This window comes from Triticum dicoccoides, chromosome 5B (genome assembly GCF_002162155.2).
Source record: "Triticum dicoccoides isolate Atlit2015 ecotype Zavitan chromosome 5B, WEW_v2.0, whole genome shotgun sequence".
Taxonomy (NCBI): domain Eukaryota; kingdom Viridiplantae; phylum Streptophyta; class Magnoliopsida; order Poales; family Poaceae; genus Triticum; species Triticum dicoccoides.
In genome coordinates this window covers 324,693,914-324,701,882 of record NC_041389.1, presented here as the reverse complement: position 1 = coordinate 324,701,882, position 7,969 = coordinate 324,693,914, and positions in this window count along the sequence as shown.

The window sequence follows — 7,969 nt, the reverse complement described above, 5'->3', positions numbered from 1 at the left end:
CCTCGTTACATTGGACCTTTTCGCATTCTCGCCAAACGAGGAGAAGTTGCCTACCAGTTGGAACTACCTCCGCATCTCTCCAGAGTCCACGATGTCTTCCACGTTTCCCAACTCAGGCGTTGCTTCTCGGATCCTATCCGTGAAGTGGACCACGAAACGCTTGATCTCCAGGATAATCTTACATATCGAGAGTACCCCATTCGTATCCTCGATCAGGCCGAGCGTACCACTCGACGCCAGAACATCAAGTTTCTCAAGGTTCAATGGTCGCACCATTCTGAGGATGAAGCAACTTGGGAAAGGGAGGATCGTCTTCGACTCGAGTACCCCGCCTTCTTCCCGGAGGGACCCAAATCTCGGGACGAGATTCTTTTGAGTGGGGGTGAGTTGTCACACCCTAGCTAGTCATGCATTAGAGTGTTGCATCATGTTTATTCTTTCATCAGAAACTTGAAATGGGGATGACAGAACCCCCAGTCCCCTCTGAAACCAGCTAGGGTTTACTAAAATAATTTTCAATGAACCTGAAATGCCCTTCTAAAATGTCCATCATTTTTGTCTTAGTTCAGAACCTCTGCCAAAAGTGGTGCACATTTTCCTAGGCCATCTTAGGGTTTTTGAATTAATTCATAAATATTTGAATTTGGGCATTTAAAATTATATAAAATATTTAAATGCTCAAATACCTCCAAACTAAAATGTTTCATGTTGGAAATAATCCAGCTATGGACCAGGAATAGTTTGGTGATTTTTGAAGTTGCCTAGGTATTTTATTTAATTCAACAAAGTTGCAGAAGTATTAGAAAAACAGAAAACAGAAGAAAATGAAAAAAACTTACCTGGCGCCTGCCCCGGCCCACCTGCCGGCCCAGCCCAGCACCGCTCCAGCGAGCTGCTTGCCGGCCAGGCAGGCAGGCAGGTGCCCGACGGCGACCGCGGCGTGCGCCACGCACCTGCTCGCCGCCTCGCCGCTCCCCTCGCCAGGTGACGTCGAGGATCGGCCTCTCTCTCTCCCCCGAACCCCCCAGACACCCCCTCTCCTCTCCAGCTCCTCCCCCTCGCACGCCCCAGCCATGGCCGACGCCATCGCCGCCACCCCCTCGCCGTAGCCACGCCCTCCGACCACCCCACGCCGTCTCACCGTGTCCAGGAGCTCCGCCGCTGTCCACTTCATCGAGCAGCCGAGCCCCGAGCGCTCGCAACGCCCGAGACCACCGCACCGACCTCGCCCGAGCTCACCGTCGCCGGAGATCCCCTTCAACACCGTCGTCGCTCCGGTCCATCTCCGGCCGCACCAAGGACTCCGTCGCACTCACTGTGAGCTTAGCCATCTTCCCCTCCCTTCCGTTCTTGCTCCCGAGCCGTGTAGCAACCTCCCGGAGCTCAACCGCACCCACCGCCGTGGAGCTCGTCGCCGACGTGCTCCCGGTCATCCTCCGGCCACAAACTGGTGTCCATCATGCTCACCGTGTCACGTAGCATCTAGCTAGCCACTCCCCGAGCCTCACCGACCCCTCTAGCGTCAAGTTCGTCTTCGGCCGAACCCCGGTGGCCGCCCAAGTCGTCGCCGGCGCCAACTCCGGCCACCCCGACCCCAACGGACTCCGCCAAGAGCTGCGGTTTGTCCTCAGCTCCACTCCGGTGGTCTCCGCGGCCCATTTGGTGGCCGAAATGGCCAAAACCACTTCCGCCGCCGCGTCGGGCTCGCCGGCGGCTAAACGCCGGCGTCGCTGGCTTTGACTTTGACCACGGGTGGGCCCTGGTTGACTCCCCTGAGTCAATGACAGGTGGGGCCCAGCCCTGTTAATTAAACAGGATTAGTTTTAATTAAGTTTTAATTAAAATAATCACCCTGACATGCGGGACCCACTGTCAGGTTTGACCCAGACCTGTTCCGTTGACCTGCTGACGTCACACTGACGTCAGGCTGACGCAGTAATTGATTTTCTGGATTTAATTTAAATCAGGAAATTCCAGAATATAATTTAAACTTCAAAAATTCATAACTTTTATTCTGTAACTCCAAATTGGACAAATTATATATGAAAAATGATCAGAAAAATCCAATCTATCCATCTGTACTATTTTCATGCATGATCAAACAAGTTAAATTGATGTTTTTAACAGAACAAGGAAAAGCACCTTAAAAGGCCATGTTTGAGTTTGAAATTTGAATCTTTGATTCTAATTTGTTCAAACCCTTCTGGTTTTAGTTGCATTAGCCCAACACACTCATATTGCCATGTTTCATGCATGCATCATATTGTTGCACATTGTTTGGTGATGGTTGTGTATCGGTGTCCTTTGCGACAGGTTCTGCCTCCGAGGAGTACCGTGATTACCCTAACGAAGAACCGTATCAGTGCATCGAACCATCAGGCAAGCAACCAACCATTTGATCATATCGATACAATCCCATGTTCTCGCTCCTGCTCTCTTTTACTGCATTAAGACAACGCGTTTCAAACTGCTGTGTGCCACGGTAGTTGAACCCATTTCCTCTGCATGACCTGTCATTGCCACAGTAACTAGATGAAACCCACTAGCATGTGTAGGAGTTGATTGAGCCATATGTATGTGTTGTTCCTACCTTGCTATGCCTGCTATGCTTAGAGTCGTGTCAGGTCTGGTTCATCTGGGTGATGGGCTAGAGTGAAATGATTATGTCGGTAATGAGAGTGGTGTGGTGAACACGATTTGGTAAAGGTATCGATGAGAGGCCATGTAGGAGTACATGGTGGGTTGTTTCATTGAAACCGACCTTAAGCACTGAGATCTGTATGTGTGATTTTAAGAATCAGCTACTACCATACATTGGGCCCTGAAATATGACCCCGCTCGACTTCTTATTCACCCTAGCTCTCTGTCCAGGAGTTGCAAGTAGTTTCTGGTGTTTGTAGCCTACTGGAGGCCGTGGACAGCGCTGACCGTAGGGGTGGGCTGTGATGCGGTAGGTACGTGGCCGGGTGTACCGAATACCCGTTAGGTATCTCGGGAACCCTGTTCACATCGTTCGGGGCCGTATGGGAAACCTCGGCCGGACTCCCTGCGGATGGAACCTGAATAGGCGATAAACCTGGACTAGAGGCTTAAGTGTTTAGGTAGGTCGTGGTCTACACCCACGTCGGCTTTCGCTTGAAGTCTGCCGAGCACATGTCGTGTGCAGACGCTAAGTGGTGGAAACATGTATGAAGAAGTACACCCCTGCAGGGTTATCATAATCTATTGGAATAGCCGCGTCCGCGGTAAAGGACTACTTGGTTGCCTATACAGTTCATAGACAAGTAAATGGAAACTGTTAAAAGCCTCAAGATAAGTGTGAGTGCCGAGGATGGCTCTTCCGTAGGAAGACGGAGGTGGATCCTCGGTAGTGTATTGAATTGGTGAGTAGTGGACTCGTGTGCGCAAAACCATTTCAGTTGGAGTATCGTAGGATAGTCTAGACAAGAGTCAAAGCTGGCTTGCTGCAATAACTCCACCAACCCTTCTTGATACTATGCATGTATGTAGGATCTGATGTAAGTCTTGCTGAGTACCTTTGTACTCATGTTGCTATAATCTACATTTTTACAGAAGACGCTGCAACCCCTTCTGATGGGTTCTATGTAGACGTTGACATCAACGAGTAGGCTAAAGACCCAGGTGGTGACCCTGAGCTTGTGAAGGACCATGTAGTATAGCTAGGCTTTCCAAGCCTCTTTTATTTTACTAGTTGTCTGTACTCAGACAAGTTACTTCCGCTGCTGGTTTGTATGACTGTATGACTTGTATGTGGGGTCGTGAGACCCGTACCTTTGTGTATGTTATGTATGGCTCACTGAGCCTTAAATAAAGTACTTGTGTCATAGAGTCATGTTGTGATGCTTCGTTGTATTTCCACATATCGAGCATATTGTGTGTATGGTTGAAATGCTTGGTATGTGTGGGATCTGACTATCTAGTTGTTTATCTTTAGTAGCCTCTCTTACCGGGAAATGTCTCCTAGTGTTACCGCTGAGCCATGGTAGCTTGCTACTGCTCTGGAACACTTAGGCTGGCCGGCATGTGTCCTTCTTCGTTCCTGTGTCTGTCCCTTCTGGGAAATGTCACGCTTTGAGTACCGGAGTCCTGTTAGCCCGCTACAGCCCGGTTTACCGGAGTCCTGCTAGCCCAGTGCTACAGCCCGGACCCACTTGCTGATGACCGACACGTTCAAAGCTGGGTCATGGATGCCTGTCCCTGTAAGTCTGTGCCACTTTGGGTTTACGACTAGTCATGTCAGCCCGGGCTCTTTATCATATGGATGCTAGCGACACTATCATATACGTGAGCCAAAAGGCGCAAACGGTCCCGGGCAAAGGTAAGGCGACACCCGTGGGGATACCGTGCGTGAGGCCGCAAAGTGATATGAGGTGTTACCGGCTAGATCGATGTGACATCGAGTCGGGGTCCTGACAGTTTCTTCCAATATTATTTGATCTATATTTACTCTTTGCAAAATGTAGAATAACGGCAATGCTTATAAAGAATTTTCTTTGGGGAATTTATTGAATTATCCTTCCATCAACATGGAGAAGGGCTTTGTCCAGCCCATGTTAACATGTAATGTACGTTCATCCTTCTCAAGCCTTCAAACTTTGTTCTAGTATAGATTTGGATAGGCATCATTTCCTCCACTGTTGTTTGCTTTGCTGTTTACATCTGATTGGATGTTTGCAACAACTACCAGTTTCAAATTGTAGTTGTAAAAACATGTTCCTTATGCAGAACAGATCCATTTATTTGCTTATATAATTGTGAAACCTGTTACATGTCTCCTTGTTTCTCTTTCAGACTCGTATCTCTTACGCCAGGCAGAACATTAGGGAAGATAGTGAGCCAAACCATCTTGAGGACAGCGATATGACCCCAAGGTCCTGTCTTGATGAAGACAGTGAGTTGAAGCTACTCACCAGCAGGTGGGAGACAACCTCTGTGCAGTCGCTTCCTCAGTTAGTTTGACTTCTTCAGTCTCAACTTAAAGTGGAAAGGCTTGCTTCAGCTCAGCTCCGACTTGAAGTCAAAAATGCAATGAAGATGTTAGAGGACTACCGTGCGCACCATAATGCCTTAAATCTAGTGTTGATGCATCTATCGTTGACGCAACTGAGCTCTACTCAGCTTCTTCAGCTATTTGGGGGGCCCGACCTGGCCAGGCCTAGTGCCTTATGAAGTTCTCTCAGTTTTGTATATTCTTTTGTCGGCGCGTTTATTTGCACTGGTGGCGAACTTTGATGCCCAGTGGATGTAATATGTGTGATAGCCGTGATAGCCTAGCATAAGTTGCTTGCTTATTTATTTCCTTGTTGTCTTGTTTATTTGTTTGCTTCTAGTCATTGCAGTTCTTTTTCCGCAGTTTGCTAGTGGCTGCAATAACCGATTTTTTAAAACTAGGCCACAATAACCATGGGCTAATATTTACTGTAGTGACACTGGGCCTCCTACGGGCCGTAGAAACAATGGGCCTTCTACGGGCCGTAGAAACAATGGGCCTTCTACGGGCCGTAGAAATAATGGGCCATATACGGGCAGTATGATCGATGGCCAAACATGGGCCAATAACAGGCTGCATTATGGCCGTAAACGGGCTAGAGTTGGAATTGTCCGTTCATGGGCCGACCATAACGGGCCATCGTTAATAGGCCGTATTTGATGACGCTATGAAAACGGCCCAACGTATTAACGGACCACAAACGGGCCGACTGTAACCACGGGCTGAATTTGGCCCACAAGCAGAAAATGACAGTAACTGGCCGTAAGTAAACGAATGCTGGAAATAAGCCCAAGAATAAATGGGCTCTAAGAAGGCCGAAAGATAACATGGGCTAGAAACGGCCCAACGGAATAACAGGTCATTAATGGGTATAAAGTGATACACTATTCATTACGGGGCAGTTTCACGACGGGCCGTTAATGGGTGTAAAGTGATACACTATTCATTATGGGCCAGTTTCACCACGGGTCGTTAATAGGCCAAGAGTTACATAGGGCCTCATATGGGCCGAAAGACGTCATGGGCCATACATGGGCCAGAAGTGAAAACAGGCTGGAATCATATTGGGTGGCCCAGATGACGCTACTGGGCCTAATTTGGATAGGGCGTAACGGGCCTTGGGTTAGCGGGCTGTAAATGGGCTATATGCGAACATGTCGTTAACAAGCTTTACATGGGCCGGCCCGCCACCTTTTGACCAAGTCAAACAGGCCGGCCTTTTCACAAGAATGGGCGTCTGTTGGGCCGTGCCACGTGTCGACGTATCATAGGCGCCTATCTGACCCACTGATGAGCGGACACGTGTTTCATCCGGCCAATAAGAATTTTACACGTGGAAATTTCCCATTGGTCGGGGTTGTTAACGGGTTATCGGATCCAAAACCCGACCCGATAGCTTAACGGCGTTCCGTTACGGTGGATGCCACGTGTCGGTCACCCTTGACGAAAGCACTTCTGTGACGCGCGATTTATCCTCATGGAAGTGGACACTTCCGTGATGATAATTTTGGTAATGTCATGGAACACTTCTACGACAGCACAGGTATGACTATCTTGATTCTGTCATAAATTTGTCATGGATGTACATGCATGACAAAAAACGCGACCTACTGTGACAAACACGTATCATCATGGAAGTGTATTTTTTTGTAGTGTAGAGACCTATTCTACACAACTCCAAAAGTCAAGAAACCTCACGGAGGCACGTTTCGGAATATATAAAAAATACTGGTGAAAGAATCAACCAGAGGGGGCCCACACCCTGGCCACGAGGGTGGGGGGCGCCCCCTATCTCGTGGGCCCCCTGGCAGGCCTCCAGTGCCCATCTTCTGCTATATGAAGTCTTTCGTCCTACAAAAAATCATAACGAAGCTTTTGGGACGAAGCGCCGCCATCTCGAGGCGGAACCTGGGCAGAACCAATCTAAGGCTGCGGCAGAGCTATTCTGCCGGGGAAGCATCCCTCCGGGAGGGGGAAATCATCACCTTCGTCATCACCATCGATCCTCTCGTCGGGAGAGGTTCAATCTCCATCAACATCTTCACCAGCACCATCTCCTCTCAATCCCTAGTTCATCTCTTGTATCCGATCTTTGTCTCAAAACCTCAGATTGGTACCTATGGGTTGCTAGTAGTGTTGATTACTCCTTGTAGTTGATGCTAGTTGGTTTATTCGATGCAAGATCATATGTTCAGATACTTTATGCATATTAATACCCCTCTGATTATGAACATGAATACGATTTGTGAGTAGTTACGCTTGTTCCTGAGTACATGGGAGAAGTCTTGCTATAAGTAGTCATGTGAATTTGGTATTCGTTCGAAATTTTGATGAGATGTATGTTGTCTTTCTTCTAGTGGTGTTATGTGAACGTCGACTACATGAAACTTCACCATTATTTGGCCCTAGGGGAAGGCATTGGGAAGTAATAAGTAGATGATGGGTTGCTAGAGTGACAGAAGCTTAAACCCTAGTTTATGCGTTGCTTCGTAAGGGGCTGATTTTGATCCATATTTTTCATGCTATGGTGAGGTTTACCTTAATACTTCTTTCGTAGTTGCGGATGCTTGCGAGAGGGGTTAATCATAAGTGGGATGCTTGTCCAAGGAAGGGCAACACCCAAGCACCGGTCCACCCACATATCAAATTATCAAAGTAACGAACGCGAATCATATGAGCGTGATGAAAACTAGCTTGACGATAATTCCCATGTGTCCTTGGGAGCGCTTTCCTTTATATAAGAGTTTGTCCAGGCTTGTCCTTTGCTACAAAAAGGATTGGGACACCTTGCTGCACCTTGTTTACTTTTGTTACTTGTTACCCATTACAAATTACCTTATCACAAAACTATCTGTTACAGATAATTTCAGTGCTTGCAGAGAATACCTTACTGAAAACCGCTTGTCATTTCCTTCTGCTCCTCGTTGGGTTCGACACTCTTACTTATCGAAAGGACTA